The following is a 15,703-nucleotide window of genomic DNA, read 5'->3' on the forward strand; positions in this document are numbered from 1 at the left end:
ACTGGTTAAGGTCTTAACTCTTACTCTGGCCTAATAGCTAAGGTCCTAACTCTTACTCTGGCCTACTGGTTAAGGTCTTAACTCTTGGTGTGGCCTAATAGCTAAGGTCTTAGACTCGTACTCTGGCCTACTGGTTAAGGTTTTAACTCTTACTCTGGCCTAATAGCTAAGGTCTTAGACTCGTACACTGGCCTAATGGTTAAGGTCTTAACTCTTACTCTGGCCTAATAGCTAAGGTCTTAGACTCGTACTATGGCCTAATAGCTAAGGTCTTAACTCTTACTCTGGCCTACTGGTTATGGTCTCACTCGTACTCTGGCCTAATGGTTAAGGTCTTAACTCTTCTTCTGGCCTAATAGCTAAGGTCTTAACTCTTACTCTGGCCTGATAGCTAAGGTCTTAAACTCGTACTCTGGCCTGATGGTTAAGGTCTTAACTCTTACTCTAGCCTAATAGCTAAGGTCTTAGACTTGTAATATGGCCTACAGGTTAAGGTCTTAACTCTTACTCTGGCATACTGGTTAAGGTCTTACCTCTTACTCTGGCCTGCTGGTTAAGGTCCTAACTCTTACTCTGGCCTATTGGTTAAGGTCTTAACTCTTACTCTGGCCTAATAGCTAAGGTCTTAGACTCGTACTCTGGCCTAATGGTTACGGTCTTAACTCTTACTCTGGCCTACTGGTTAAGGTCTTAACTCGTACTCTGGCCTAATAGCTAAGGTCTTAGACTCGTACTCTGGCCTAATGGTTAAGGTCTTAACTCTTACTCTGGCCTAATAGCTAAGGTCTAAACTCTTACTCTGGCCTAATAGCTAAGGTCTTAACTCTTACTCTGGCCTCATAGCTAAGGTCTTAGACTCATACTCTGGCCTAATGGTTAAGGTCTTAACTCTTGGTGTGGCCTAATAGCTAAGGTCTTAGACTCGTACTCTGGCCTACTGGTTAAGGTTTTAACTCTTGGTCTGGCCTAATAGCTAAAGTCTTAGACTCGTACTCTGGCCTAATGTTTAAGGTCTTAACTCTTACTCTGGCCTAATAGCTAAGGTCTTAACTCTTACTCTTGCCTGTTAGCTAAGGTATTAGACTCGTACTCTGGCCTAATGCTTAAGGTCTTAACTCTTACTCCGGCCTAATAGCTAAGGTCTTAGACTCGTACTCTGGCCTAATGGTTAAGGTCTTAACTCTTACTCTGGCCTAATAGCTAAGGTCTTAACTCTTACTCTGGCCTATAGCTAGGGTCTTAGACTGGTACTCTGGCCTACTGGTTAAGGTCTTAACTCTTGCTCTGGCCTAATAGCTAAGGTCTTAGACTCGTACTCTGGCCTAATAGCTAAGGTCTGAGACTTGTACTCTGGCCTGATAGCTAAGGTCTTAACTCTTACTATGGCTTAATAGCTAAGGTCTTAGACTTGTACTCTGGCCTAATGGTTAAGGTCTTAACTCTTACTCTGGCCTAATAGCTAAGGTCTTAGACTCGTACTCTGGCCTACAGGTTAAGGTCTTAACTCTTACTCTGGCCTAATAGCTAAGGTCTTAACTCTTACTCTGTCCTCCTGGTTAAGGTCTTAACTCTTACTCTGGCCTAATAACTAAGGTCTTAGACTCATACTCTGGCCTAATGGTTAAGGTCTTAACTCTTACTCTGGCCTAATAGCTAAGGTCTTAACTCCTACTCTGGCCTCATAGCTAAGGTCTTAGACTCGTACTCTGGCCTACAGGTTAAGGTCTTAACTCTTACTCTGGCCTAATAGCTAAGGTCTTAGACTCGTACTCTGGCCTAATGGTTAAGGTCTTAATTCTTACTCTGGCCTAATAGCTAAAGTCTTAGACTCGTACTATGGCCTACAGGTTAAGGTCTTAACTCTTACTCTGGCCTATTGGTTAAGGTCTTAACTCTTACTCTGGCCTAATAGCTAAGGTCTTAACTCTTACTCTGGCCTAATAGCTAAGGTCTTAGACTCGTACTATGGCCTACAGGTTAAGGTCTTAACTCTTACTCTGGCCTACTGGTTAAGGTCTTAACTCTTACCCTGGCCTACTGGTTAAGGTCTTAACTCTTACTCTGGCCTATTGGTTAAGGTCTTAACTCTTACTCTGGCCTAATAGCTAAGGTCTTAGACTCGTTCTCTGGCCTAATGGTTAAGGTCTTAACTCTTACTCTGGCCTACTGGTTAAGGTCTTATCTCTTACACTGGCATAATATCTAAGGTCTTAGACTCGTACTCTGGCCTAATGGTTAAGGTCTTAACTCTTACTCTGGCCTATTGGTTAAGGTCTTAACTCTTACTCTGGCCTAATAGCTAAGGTCTTAACTCTTACTCTGGCCTATAGCTAGGGTCTTAGACTGGTACTCGGGCCTACTGGTTAAGGTCTTAACTCTTGCTCTGGCCTAATAGCTAAGGTCTTAGACTCGTACTCTGGCCTAATAGCTAAGGTCTGAGACTCGTACTCTGGCCTGATAGCTAAGGTCTTAACTCTTACTCTGGCCTAATAGCTAAGGTCTTAGACTTGTACTCTGGCCTAATGGTTAAGGTCTTAACTCTTACTCTGGCCTAATAGCTAAGGTCTTAGACTCGTACTCTGGCCTACAGGTTAAGGTCTTAACTCTTACTCTGGCCTAATAGCTAAGGTCTTAACTCTTACTCTGTCCTCCTGGTTAAGGTCTTAACTCTTACTTTGGCCTAATAACTAAGGTCTTAGACTCATACTCTGGCCTAATGGTTAAGGTCTTAACTCTTACTCTGGCCTAATAGCTAAGGTCTTAACTCTTACTCTGGCCTAATAACTAAGGTCTTAGACTCTTACTCTGGCCTAATGGTTAAGGTCTTAACTCTTACGCTGGCCTAATAGCTAAGGTCTTAATTCTTACTCTGGCCTAATAGCTAAGGTCTTAGACTCGTACTATGGCCTACAGGTTAAGGTCTTAACTCTTACTCTGGCCTACTGGTTAAGGTCTTAACTCTTACTCTGGCCTACTGGTTAAGGTCTTAACTCTTACTCTGGCCTATTGGTTAAGGTCTTAACTCTTACTCTGGCCTAATGGTTAAGGTCTTAACTCTTACTCTGGCCTAATAGCTAAGGTCTTAACTCTTACTCTGGCCTCATAGCTAAGGTCTTAGACTCGTACTCTGGCCTACAGGTTAAGGTCTTAACTCTTACTCTGGCCTAATAGCTAAGGTCTTAGACTCGTACTCTGGCCTAATGGTTAAGGTCTTAATTCTTACTCTGGCCTAATAGCTAAAGTCTTAGACTCGTACTAAGGCCTACAGGTTAAGGTCTTAACTCTTACTCTGGCCTACTGGTTAAGGTCTTAACTCTTACTCTGGCCTATTGGTTAAGGTCTTAACTCTTACTCTGGCCTAATAGCTAAGGTCTTAGACTCGTACTCTGGCCTAATGGTTAAGGTCTTAACTCTTACTCTGGCCTACTGGTTAAGGTCTTATCTCTTACACTGGCCTAATAGCTAAGGTCTTAGACTCGTACTCTGGCCTAATGGTTAAGGTCTTAACTCGTACTCTGGCCTAATAGTTAAGGTCTTAACTCTTACTCTGGCCTAATAGCTAAGGTCTTAGACTCGTACTCTGGCCTACTGGTTAAGGTCTTAACTCTTACTCTGGCCTAATAGCTAAGGTCTTAGACTCATACTCTGGCATAATAGCTAAGGTCTTAGACTCGTACACTGGCCTAATGGTTAAGGTCTTAACTCTTACTCTGGCCTAATAGCTAAGGTCTTAACTCTTACTCTGGCCTAATAACTAAGGTCTTAGACTCTTACTCTGGCCTAATGGTTAAGGTCTTAACTCTTACTCTGGCCTAATAGCTAAGGTCTTAATTCTTACTCTGGCCTAATAGCTAAGGTCTTAGACTCGTACTATGGCCTACAGGTTAAGGTCTTAACTCTTACTCTGGCCTACTGGTTAAGGTCTTAACTCTTACTCTGGCCTACTGGTTAAGGTCTTAACTCTTACTCTCGCCTATTGGTTAAGGTCTTAACTCTTACTCTGGCCTACTGGTTAAGGTCTTAACTCTTACCCTGGCATAATGGTTAAGGTCTTAACTCTTACTCTGGCCTAATAGCTAAGGTCTTAGGCTCGTACTCTGGCCTAATGGTTAAGGTCTTAACTCTTACTCTGGCCTAATAGCTAAGGTCTTAACTCTTACTCTGGCCTAATAGCTAAGGTCTTAGACTCGTACTCTGCCTAATGGTTAAGGTCTTAACTCTTACTCTGGCCTACAGGTTAAGGTCTTAACTCTTACTCTGGCCTAATAGCTAAGGTCTTAGACTCGTACTCTGGCCTAATGGTTAAGGTCTTAATTCTTACTCTGGCCTAATAGCTAAGGTCTTAGACTTCTACTATGGCCTACAGGTTAAGGTCTTAACTCTTACTCTGGCCTACTGGTTAAGGTCCTAACTCTTACTCTGGCCTATTGGTTAAGGTCTTAACTCTTACTCTGGCCTAATAGCTAAGGTCTTAGACTCGTACTCTGGCCTAATGGTTAAGGTCTTAACTCTTACTCTGGCCTACTGGTTAAGGTCTTAACTCGTACTCTGGCCTAACAGCTAAGATCTTAGACTCGTACTCTGGCCTAATGGTTAAGGTCTTAACTCTTACTCTGGCCTAATAGCTAAGGTCTTAACTCTTACTCTGGCCTAATAGCTAAGGTCTTAGACTCGTACTCTGGCCTACTGGTTAAGGTCTTAACTCATACTCTGGCATAATAGCTAAGGTCTTAGACTCGTACCCTGGCCTAATAGCTAAGGTCTTAACTCTTACTCTGGCCTAATAGCTAAGGTCTTAGACTCGTACTCTGGCCTACTGGTTAAGGTCTTAACATTTACTCTGGCCTAATAGCTAAGGTCCTAACTCTTACTCTGGCCTACTGGTTAATTTCTTAACTCTTACTCTGGCCTACTGGTTAAGGTCTTAAATCTTACTATGGCCTAATAGCTAAGGTCTTAGACTCGTACTCTGGCCTACTGGTTAAGGCCTTAACTCTTACTCTGGCCCACTGGTTAAGATCTTAACCCTTACTCTGGCCTAATAGCTAAGGTCTTAGACTCGTACTATGGCCTATAGGTTAAGGTCTTAACTCTTACTCTGGCCTAATAGCTAAGGTCTTAGACTCGTACTCTGGCCTAATGGTTAAGGTCTTAACTCTTACTCTGGCCTAATAGCTAAGGTCTTAGGCTCATACTCTGGCCTAATGGTTAAGGTCTTAACTCTTACTCTGGCCTAATAGCTAAGGTCTTAACTCTTACTCTGGCCTAATAGCTATGGTCTTAGACTCGTACTCTGGCCTAATGGTTAAGGTCTTAACTCTTACTCTGGCCTACAGGTTAAGGTCTTAACTCTTACTCTGGCCTAATAGCTAAGGACTTAGACTCGTACTCTGGCCTAATGGTTAAGGTCTTAACTCTTACTCTGGCCTAATAGCTAAGGTCTTAGACTTCTACTATGGCCTACAGGTTAAGGTCTTAACTCTTACTCTGGCCTACTGGTTAAGGTCTTAACTCTTACTCTGGCCTACTGGTTAAGGTCCTAACTCTTACTCTGGCCTATTGGTTAAGGTCTTAACTCTTACTCTGGCCTAATAGCTAAGGTCTTAGACTCGTACTCTGGCCTAATAGCTAAGGTCTTAGACTCGCACTCTGGCCTACTGGTTAAGGTCTTAACTCATACTCTGGCATAATAGCTAAGGTCTTAGACTCGTACCCTGGCCTAATAGCTAAGGTCTTAACTCTTACTCTGGCCTAATAGCTAAGGTCTTAGACTCGTACTATGGCCTACAGGTTAAGGTCTTAACTCTTACTCTGGCCTACTGGTTAAGGTCTTAACTCTTACTCTGGCCTACTGGTTAAGGTCTTAACTCTTACTCTGGCCTATTGGTTAAGGTCTTAACTCTTACACTGGCCTAATAGCTAAGGTCTTAGACTCGTTCTCTGGCCTGATGGTTAAGGTCTTAACTCTTACTCTGGCCTACTGGTTAAGGTCTTATCTCTTACACTGGCATAATAGCTAAGGTCTTAGACTCGTACTCTGGCCTAATAGTTAAGGTCTTAACTCTTACTCTGGCCTATTGGTTAAGGTCTTAACTCTTACTCTGGCCTAATAGCTAAGGTCTTAACTCTTACTCTGGCCTATAGCTAGGGTCTTAGACTGGTACTCTGGCCTACTGGTTAAGGTCTAACTCTTGCTCTGGCCTAATAGCTAAGGTCTTAGACTCGTACTCTGGCCTAATAGCTAAGGTCTGAGACTCGTACTCTGGCCTGATAGCTAAGGTCTTAGACTCGTACTCTGGCCTAATGGTTAAGGTCTTAACTCTTACTCTGGCCTACTGGTTAAGGTCTTATCTCTTACACTGGCCTAATAGCTAAGGTCTTAGACTCGTACTCTGGCCTAATGGTTAAGGTCTTAACTCGTACTCTGGCCTAATAGTTAAGGTCTTAACTCTTACTCTGGCCTAATAGCTAAGGTCTTAGACTCGTACTCTGGCCTACTGGTTAAGGTCTTAACTCTTACTCTGGCCTAATAGCTAAGGTCTTAGACTCATACTCTGGCATAATAGCTAAGGTCTTAGACTCGTACACTGGCCTAATGGTTAAGGTCTTAACTCTTACTCTGGCCTAATAGCTAAGGTCTTAACTCTTACTCTGGCCTAATAACTAAGGTCTTAGACTCTTACTCTGGCCTAATGGTTAAGGTCTTAACTCTTACTCTGGCCTAATAGCTAAGGTCTTAATTCTTACTCTGGCCTAATAGCTAAGGTCTTAGACTCGTACTATGGCCTACAGGTTAAGGTCTTAACTCTTACTCTGGCCTACTGGTTAAGGTCTTAACTCTTACTCTGGCCTACTGGTTAAGGTCTTAACTCTTACTCTGGCCTATTGGTTAAGGTCTTAACTCTTACTCTGGCCTACTGGTTAAGGTCTTAACTCTTACCCTGGCATAATGGTTAAGGTCTTAACTCTTACTCTGGCCTAATAGCTAAGGTCTTAGGCTCGTACTCTGGCCTAATGGTTAAGGTCTTAACTCTTACTCTGGCCTAATAGCTAAGGTCTTAACTCTTACTCTGGCCTAATAGCTAAGGTCTTAGACTCGTACTCTGCCTAATGGTTAAGGTCTTAACTCTTACTCTGGCCTACAGGTTAAGGTCTTAACTCTTACTCTGGCCTAATAGCTAAGGTCTTAGACTCGTACTCTGGCCTAATGGTTAAGGTCTTAATTCTTACTCTGGCCTAATAGCTAAGGTCTTAGACTTCTACTATGGCCTACAGGTTAAGGTCTTAACTCTTACTCTGGCCTACTGGTTAAGGTCCTAACTCTTACTCTGGCCTATTGGTTAAGGTCTTAACTCTTACTCTGGCCTAATAGCTAAGGTCTTAGACTCGTACTCTGGCCTAATGGTTAAGGTCTTAACTCTTACTCTGGCCTACTGGTTAAGGTCTTAACTCGTACTCTGGCCTAACAGCTAAGATCTTAGACTCGTACTCTGGCCTAATGGTTAAGGTCTTAACTCTTACTCTGGCCTAATAGCTAAGGTCTTAACTCTTACTCTGGCCTAATAGCTAAGGTCTTAGACTCGTACTCTGGCCTACTGGTTAAGGTCTTAACTCATACTCTGGCATAATAGCTAAGGTCTTAGACTCGTACCCTGGCCTAATAGCTAAGGTCTTAACTCTTACTCTGGCCTAATAGCTAAGGTCTTAGACTCGTACTCTGGCCTACTGGTTAAGGTCTTAACATTTACTCTGGCCTAATAGCTAAGGTCCTAACTCTTACTCTGGCCTACTGGTTAATTTCTTAACTCTTACTCTGGCCTACTGGTTAAGGTCTTAAATCTTACTATGGCCTAATAGCTAAGGTCTTAGACTCGTACTCTGGCCTACTGGTTAAGGCCTTAACTCTTACTCTGGCCCACTGGTTAAGATCTTAACCCTTACTCTGGCCTAATAGCTAAGGTCTTAGACTCGTACTATGGCCTATAGGTTAAGGTCTTAACTCTTACTCTGGCCTAATAGCTAAGGTCTTAGACTCGTACTCTGGCCTAATGGTTAAGGTCTTAACTCTTACTCTGGCCTAATAGCTAAGGTCTTAGGCTCATACTCTGGCCTAATGGTTAAGGTCTTAACTCTTACTCTGGCCTAATAGCTAAGGTCTTAACTCTTACTCTGGCCTAATAGCTATGGTCTTAGACTCGTACTCTGGCCTAATGGTTAAGGTCTTAACTCTTACTCTGGCCTACAGGTTAAGGTCTTAACTCTTACTCTGGCCTAATAGCTAAGGACTTAGACTCGTACTCTGGCCTAATGGTTAAGGTCTTAACTCTTACTCTGGCCTAATAGCTAAGGTCTTAGACTTCTACTATGGCCTACAGGTTAAGGTCTTAACTCTTACTCTGGCCTACTGGTTAAGGTCTTAACTCTTACTCTGGCCTACTGGTTAAGGTCCTAACTCTTACTCTGGCCTATTGGTTAAGGTCTTAACTCTTACTCTGGCCTAATAGCTAAGGTCTTAGACTCGTACTCTGGCCTAATAGCTAAGGTCTTAGACTCGCACTCTGGCCTACTGGTTAAGGTCTTAACTCATACTCTGGCATAATAGCTAAGGTCTTAGACTCGTACCCTGGCCTAATAGCTAAGGTCTTAACTCTTACTCTGGCCTAATAGCTAAGGTCTTAGACTCGTACTATGGCCTACAGGTTAAGGTCTTAACTCTTACTCTGGCCTACTGGTTAAGGTCTTAACTCTTACTCTGGCCTACTGGTTAAGGTCTTAACTCTTACTCTGGCCTATTGGTTAAGGTCTTAACTCTTACACTGGCCTAATAGCTAAGGTCTTAGACTCGTTCTCTGGCCTGATGGTTAAGGTCTTAACTCTTACTCTGGCCTACTGGTTAAGGTCTTATCTCTTACACTGGCATAATAGCTAAGGTCTTAGACTCGTACTCTGGCCTAATAGTTAAGGTCTTAACTCTTACTCTGGCCTATTGGTTAAGGTCTTAACTCTTACTCTGGCCTAATAGCTAAGGTCTTAACTCTTACTCTGGCCTATAGCTAGGGTCTTAGACTGGTACTCTGGCCTACTGGTTAAGGTCTAACTCTTGCTCTGGCCTAATAGCTAAGGTCTTAGACTCGTACTCTGGCCTAATAGCTAAGGTCTGAGACTCGTACTCTGGCCTGATAGCTAAGGTCTTAACTCTTACTCTGGCCTAATAGCTAAGGTCTTAGACTTGTACTCTGGCCTAATGGTTAAGGTCTTAACTCTTACTCTGGCCTAATAGCTAAGGTCTTAGACTCGTACTCTGGCCTACAGGTTAAGGTCTTAACGCTTACTCTGGCCTAATAGCTAAGGTCTTAACTCTTACTCTGTCCTCCTGGTTAAGGTCTTAACTCTTACTCTGGCCTAATAACTAAGGTCTTAGACTCATACTCTGGCCTAATGGTTAAGGTCTTAACTCTTACTCTGGCCTAATAGCTAAGGTCTTAACTCTTACTCTGGCCTAATAGCTAAGGTCTTAGACTCGTACTCTAGCCTACAGGTTAAGGTCTTAACTCTTACTCTGGCCTAATAGCTAAGGTCTTAGACTCGTACTCTGGCCTAATGGTTAAGGTCTTAATTCTAACTCTGGCCTAATAGCTAAGGTCTTAGACTCGTACTATGGCCTACAGGTTAAGGTCTTAACTCTTACTCTGGCCTACTGGTTAAGGTCTTAACTCTTACTCTGGCCTACTGGTTAAGGTCTTAACTCTTACTCTGGCCTATTGGTTAAGGTCTTAACTCTTACTCTGGCCTAATAGCTAAGGTCTTAGACTCATTATCTGGCCTAATGGTTAAGGTCTTAACTCTTACTCTGTCCTACTGGTTAAGGTCTTAACTCTTACTCTGGCCTAATGGTTAAGGTCTTAACTCTTACTCTGGCCTAATAGCTAAGGTCTTAGGCTCGTACTCTGGCCTAATGGTTAAGGTCTTAACTCTTACTCTGGCCTAATAGCTAAGGTCTTAACTCTTACTCTGGCCTAATAGCTAAGGTCTTAGACTCGTACTCTGCCTAATGGTTAAGGTCTTAACTCTTACTCTGGCCTACAGGTTAAGGTCTTAACTCTTACTCTGGCCTAATAGCTAAGGTCTTAGACTCGTACTCTGGCCTAATGGTTAAGGTCTTAACTCATACTCTGGCCTAATAGCTAAGGTCTTAGACTTCTACTATGGCCTACAGGTTAAGGTCTTAACTCTTACTCTGGCCTACTGTTTAAGGTCTTAACTCTTACTCTGGCCTACTGGTTAAGGTCCTAACTCTTACTCTGGCCTATTGGTTAAGGTCTTAACTCTTACTCTGGCCTAATAGCTAAGGTCTTAGACTCGTACTCTGGCCTAATGGTTAAGGTCTTAACTCTTACTCTGGCCTACTGGTTAAGGTCTTAACTCGTACTCTGGCCTAATAGCTAAGGTCTTAACTCTTACTCTGGCCTAATAGCTAAGGTCTTAGACTCGTACTCTGGCCTACTGGTTAAGGTCTTAACTCATACTCTGGCATAATAGCTAAGGTCTTAGACTCGTACCCTGGCCTAATAGCTAAGGTCTTAACTCTTACTCTGGCCTAATAGCTAAGGTCTTAGACTCGTACTCTGGCCTACTGGTTAAGGTCTTAACTCTTACTCTGGCCTAATAGCTAAGGTCTTAGACTCGTACTCTGGCCTACTGGTTAAGGTCTTAAATCTTACTATGGCCTAATAGCTAAGGTCTTAGACTCGTACTCTGGCCTACTGGTGAAGGTCTTAACTCTTACTCTGGCCCACTGGTTAAGATCTTAACTCTTACTCTGGCCTAATAGCTAAGGTCTTAGACTCGTACTATGGCCTACAGGTTAAGGTCTTAACTCTTACTCTGGCCTAATAGCTAAGGTCTTAGACTCATACTCTGGCCTAATGGTTAAGGTCTTAACTCTTACTCTGGCCTAATAGCTAAGGTCTTAGACTTGTATTGTGGCCTACAGGTTAAGGACTTAACTTTTTCTCTGGCCTACTGGTTAAGGTCTTAACTCTTACTCTGGCCTACTGGTTAAGGTCCTAACTCTTACTCTGGCCTATTGGTTAAGGTCTTAACTCTTACTCTGGCCTAATAGCTAAGGTCTTAGACTCGTACTCTGGCCTAATGGTTAAGGTCTTAACTTTTACTCTGGCCTACTGGTTAAGGTCTTAACTCGTACTCTGGCCTAATAGCTAAGGTCTTAGACTCGTACTCTGGCCTAATGGTTAAGGTCTTAACTCTTACTCTGGCCTAATAGCTAAGGTCTTAGACTCGTAGTCTGGCCTACTGATTAAGGTCTTAACTCTTACTCTGGCCTAATAGCTAAGGTCTTAACTCTTACACAGGCCTAATAGCTAAGGTCTTAACTCTTACTCTGGCCTACTGGTTAAGGTCTTAACCCTTACTCTGGCCTAATAGCTAAGGTCTTAGACTCGTACTATGGCCTACTGGTTAAGGTCTTAACTCTTACTCTGGCCTAATAGCTAAGGTCTTGGACTCGTGCTCTGGCCTACTGGTTAAGGTCTTAACTCTTACTATGGCCTAATATCTAAGGTCTTAGCTCTTACTCTGGCCTAATAGCTAAGGTCTTAACTCTTACTCTGGCCTGTTAGCTAAGGTATTAGACTTGTACTCTGGCCTATTGGTTAAGGTCTTAACTCTTACTCTGGCCTAATAGCTAAGGTCTTAGACTCGTTCTCTGGCCTAATGGTTAAGGTCTTAACTCTTACTCTGGCCTACTGGTTAAGGTCTTATCTCTTACACTGGCATAATAGCTAAGGTCTTAGACTCGTACTCTGGCCTAATGGTTAAGGTCTTAACTCTTACTCTGGCCTATTGGTTAAGGTCTTAACTCTTACTCTGGCCTAATAGCTAAGGTCTTAACTCTTACTCTGGCCTATAGCTAGGGTCTTAGACTGGTACTCGGGCCTACTGGTTAAGGTCTTAACTCTTGCTCTGGCCTAATAGCTAAGGTCTTAGACTCGTACTCTGGCCTAATAGCTAAGGTCTGAGACTCGTACTCTGGCCTGATAGCTAAGGTCTTAACTCTTACTCTGGCCTAATAGCTAAGGTCTTAGACTTGTACTCTGGCCTAATGGTTAAGGTCTTAACTCTTACTCTGGCCTAATAGCTAAGGTCTTAGACTCGTACTCTGGCCTACAGGTTAAGGTCTTAACTCTCACTCTGGCCTAATAGCTAAGGTCTTAACTCTTACTCTGTCCTCCTGGTTAAGGTCTTAACTCTTACTTTGGTCTAATAACTAAGGTCTTAGACTCATACTCTGGCCTAATGGTTAAGGTCTTAACTCTTACTCTGGCCTAATAGCTAAGGTCTTAACTCTTACTCTGGCCTAATAACTAAGGTCTTAGACTCTTACTCTGGCCTAATGGTTAAGGTCTTAACTCTTACGCTGGCCTAATAGCTAAGGTCTTAATTCTTACTCTGGCCTAATAGCTAAGGTCTTAGACTCGTACTATGGCCTACAGGTTAAGGTCTTAACTCTTACTCTGGCCTACTGGTTAAGGTCTTAACTCTTACTCTGGCCTACTGGTTAAGGTCTTAACTCTTACTCTGGCCTATTGGTTAAGGTCTTAACTCTTACTCTGGCCTAATGGTTAAGGTCTTAACTCTTACTCTGGCCTAATAGCTAAGGTCTTAACTCTTACTCTGGCCTCATAGCTAAGGTCTTAGACTCGTACTCTGGCCTACAGGTTAAGGTCTTAACTCTTACTCTGGCCTAATAGCTAAGGTCTTAGACTCGTACTCTGGCCTAATGGTTAAGGTCTTAATTCTTACTCTGGCCTAATAGCTAAAGTCTTAGACTCGTACTAAGGCCTACAGGTTAAGGTCTTAACTCTTACTCTGGCCTACTGGTTAAGGTCTTAACTCTTACTCTGGCCTATTGGTTAAGGTCTTAACTCTTACTCTGGCCTAATAGCTAAGGTCTTAGACTCGTACTCTGGCCTAATGGTTAAGGTCTTAACTCTTACTCTGGCCTACTGGTTAAGGTCTTATCTCTTACACTGGCCTAATAGCTAAGGTCTTAGACTCGTACTCTGGCCTAATGGTTAAGGTCTTAACTCGTACTCTGGCCTAATAGTTAAGGTCTTAACTCTTACTCTGGCCTAATAGCTAAGGTCTTAGACTCGTACTCTGGCCTACTGGTTAAGGTCTTAACTCTTACTCTGGCCTAATAACTAAGGTCTTAGACTCTTACTCTGGCCTAATGGTTAAGGTCTTAACTCTTACGCTGGCCTAATAGCTAAGGTCTTAATTCTTACTCTGGCCTAATAGCTAAGGTCTTAGACTCGTACTATGGCCTACAGGTTAAGGTCTTAACTCTTACTCTGGCCTACTGGTTAAGGTCTTAACTCTTACTCTGGCCTACTGGTTAAGGTCTTAACTCTTACTCTGGCCTATTGGTTAAGGTCTTAACTCTTACTCTGGCCTAATGGTTAAGGTCTTAACTCTTACTCTGGCCTAATAGCTAAGGTCTTAACTCTTACTCTGGCCTCATAGCTAAGGTCTTAGACTCGTACTCTGGCCTACAGGTTAAGGTCTTAACTCTTACTCTGGCCTAATAGCTAAGGTCTTAGACTCGTACTCTGGCCTAATGGTTAAGGTCTTAATTCTTACTCTGGCCTAATAGCTAAAGTCTTAGACTCGTACTAAGGCCTACAGGTTAAGGTCTTAACTCTTACTCTGGCCTACTGGTTAAGGTCTTAACTCTTACTCTGGCCTATTGGTTAAGGTCTTAACTCTTACTCTGGCCTAATAGCTAAGGTCTTAGACTCGTACTCTGGCCTAATGGTTAAGGTCTTAACTCTTACTCTGGCCTACTGGTTAAGGTCTTATCTCTTACACTGGCCTAATAGCTAAGGTCTTAGACTCGTACTCTGGCCTAATGGTTAAGGTCTTAACTCGTACTCTGGCCTAATAGTTAAGGTCTTAACTCTTACTCTGGCCTAATAGCTAAGGTCTTAGACTCGTACTCTGGCCTACTGGTTAAGGTCTTAACTCTTACTCTGGCCTAATAGCTAAGGTCTTAGACTCATACTCTGGCATAATAGCTAAGGTCTTAGACTCGTACACTGGCCTAATGGTTAAGGTCTTAACTCTTACTCTGGCCTAATAGCTAAGGTCTTAACTCTTACTCTGGCCTAATAACTAAGGTCTTAGACTCTTACTCTGGCCTAATGGTTAAGGTCTTAACTCTTACTCTGGCCTAATAGCTAAGGTCTTAATTCTTACTCTGGCCTAATAGCTAAGGTCTTAGACTCGTACTATGGCCTACAGGTTAAGGTCTTAACTCTTACTCTGGCCTACTGGTTAAGGTCTTAACTCTTACTCTGGCCTATTGGTTAAGGTCTTAACTCTTACTCTGGCCTACTGGTTAAGGTCTTAACTCTTACTCTGGCCTAATAGCTAAGGTCTTAGGCTCGTACTCTGGCCTAATGGTTAAGGTCTTAACTCTTACTCTGGCCTAATAGCTAAGGTCTTAACTCTTACTCTGGCCTAATAGCTAAGGTCTTAGACTCGTACTCTGCCTAATGGTTAAGGTCTTAACTCTTACTCTGGCCTACAGGTTAAGGTCTTAACTCTTACTCTGGCCTAATAGCTAAGGTCTTAGACTCGTACTCTGGCCTAATGGTTAAGGTCTTAATTCTTACTCTGGCCTAATAGCTAAGGTCTTAGACTTCTACTATGGCCTACAGGTTAAGGTCTTAACTCTTACTCTGGCCTACTGGTTAAGGTCCTAACTCTTACTCTGGCCTATTGGTTAAGGTCTTAACTCTTACTCTGGCCTAATAGCTAAGGTCTTAGACTCGTACTCTGGCCTAATGGTTAAGGTCTTAACTCTTACTCTGGCCTACTGGTTAAGGTCTTAACTCGTACTCTGGCCTAACAGCTTAGATCTTAGACTCGTACTCTGGCCTAATGGTTAAGGTCTTAACTCTTACTCTGGCCTAATAGCTAAGGTCTTAACTCTTACTCTGGCCTAATAGCTAAGGTCTTAGACTCGTACTCTGGCCTACTGGTTAAGGTCTTAACTCATACTCTGGCATAATAGCTAAGGTCTTAGACTCGTACCCTGGCCTAATAGCTAAGGTCTTAACTCTTACTCTGGCCTAATAGCTAAGGTCTTAGACTCGTACTCTGGCCTACTGGTTAAGGTCTTAACATTTACTCTGGCCTAATAGCTAAGGTCCTAACTCTTACTCTGGCCTACTGGTTAATTTCTTAACTCTTACTCTGGCCTACTGGTTAAGGTCTTAAATCTTACTATGGCCTAATAGCTAAGGTCTTAGACTCGTACTCTGGCCTACTGGTTAAGGTCTTAACTCTTACTCTGGCCCACTGGTTAAGATCTTAACCCTTACTCTGGCCTAATAGCTAAGGTCTTAGACTTGTACTATGGCCTATAGGTTAAGGTCTTAACTCTTACTCTGGCCTAATAGCTAAGGTCTTAGACTCGTACTCTGGCCTAATGGTTAAGGTCTTAACTCTTACTCTGGCCTAATAGCTAAGGTCTTAGGCTCATACTCTGGCCTAATGGTTAAGGTCTTAACTCTTACTCTGGCCTAATAGCTAAGGTCTTAGACTTCTACTATGGCCTACAGGTTAAGGTCTTAACTCTTACTCTGGCCTACTGGTTAAGGTCTTAACTCTTACTCTG

The sequence above is a fragment of the Triturus cristatus genome, chromosome 7, assembly GCF_964204655.1.
Source record: "Triturus cristatus chromosome 7, aTriCri1.1, whole genome shotgun sequence".
NCBI classification, from domain to species: domain Eukaryota; kingdom Metazoa; phylum Chordata; class Amphibia; order Caudata; family Salamandridae; genus Triturus; species Triturus cristatus.